General features: G+C 46.2%; 1 non-coding gene across 1 annotated transcript; it reads right to left on the bottom strand.

Annotated features, from left to right (window-relative positions):
• Positions 1–246: 246 nt before the first annotated feature.
• Positions 247–317, bottom strand: TRNAG-UCC (transfer RNA glycine (anticodon UCC)). The gene has a single exon. It is a non-coding gene; the product is annotated as a tRNA-Gly (tRNA).
• Between the last annotated feature and the right edge of the window lie 807 nt (positions 318–1,124).

The following is a 1,124-nucleotide window of genomic DNA, read 5'->3' as shown; positions in this document are numbered from 1 at the left end:
TATTTGAATACATTTGTCATTGTTGTTATTAGCTGCCATCAAGTTGGCCCCTGACTCATGGCAACCCCACCCACAAAGGGATAAGACCATAGTGATCCAAGGGGTTTTCATTGGCTGATTTTCAGTAGCAGATCATCAGGCCTTTCTTCCTAGTCTGTCTTAGTCTGAAAGCTCCACTGACACCTGTTCAGCAACATAGCAACACACAAAACTCCACTGACAAGCAGGTGGCAACTGCGCACGAGGTGCATTGGCCGGGAATTGAACCCAGGTCTCCAGGATGGAAGGCAAGAATTCTACCACTGAACCACCAATGCCCCTCTTAGTACTTCACTGGCACATTTTTTCTTGCCTTTTTAAAATAGAGGACTCACGTTTTTATTTTGCACTGAGTCCCACAAATTATGTAGTCAGCTCCACCTTCTGGCTTTAACATTGGCGTCCTAGGAGAAACTGCCATCAAGCATCTGGGTGCCTGGACAGTTCCTGCGGCAAAACCAGAGACAGCCAGGCACCCAGTCTCACCACAGCCTGCTCTTGTCTGTGCTTCCAGGATCCTGGGGTTGCTTGGTAACTTTACAGAGGAAGCTCTTGACCCAGGAAGACATCACTTTCCGAAAAACTAGGGGTGCAGGAACACTTTAGAAGTGTGGATGGGATACCTCCCTTCACCCAGGGGAGGACAGTGCCTAAGAGAGCAGGCACTGATGACATACTGCCTAGATTGGAATTCCACCTTCAACTTTGGGCAAATAAATGAATCCTTTGTGCCTCATTGTCCTCATTAGTAAAATGGGCTAACAGTTAAATATATTTTGTAGGATTATTATGAGGGTTAATTGTGCCTGGTACCTAGGAAGCCTTCAATAAATGTTAGCCATGAAAACGATCCCAAGGCTCCTCTTTTCACTTGGGTCTTCAGTGACTGAAAGGGAGGGAAGGTAATGAAAGGATCAGGGGCTATGCAGTCAGACAAGGTTCAAGTCCAGGTCTACAGGTGATTAGTCATGTGTCCAGACTTGACTGAAAAATGGAGATAATGCTCATTCTACCTGATTATTGTGGGACTTCATGGGTGATAACTTCTGAGAACATCTGGGTTCTTCTTCCCTCAGGCTTCTCTC

The sequence above is a fragment of the Elephas maximus genome, chromosome 4 (assembly GCF_024166365.1).
Source record: "Elephas maximus indicus isolate mEleMax1 chromosome 4, mEleMax1 primary haplotype, whole genome shotgun sequence".
Taxonomy (NCBI): domain Eukaryota; kingdom Metazoa; phylum Chordata; class Mammalia; order Proboscidea; family Elephantidae; genus Elephas; species Elephas maximus.
Note: the sequence above shows the minus strand (reverse complement) of the source record. Positions and strands in the feature narration are given on the sequence as shown.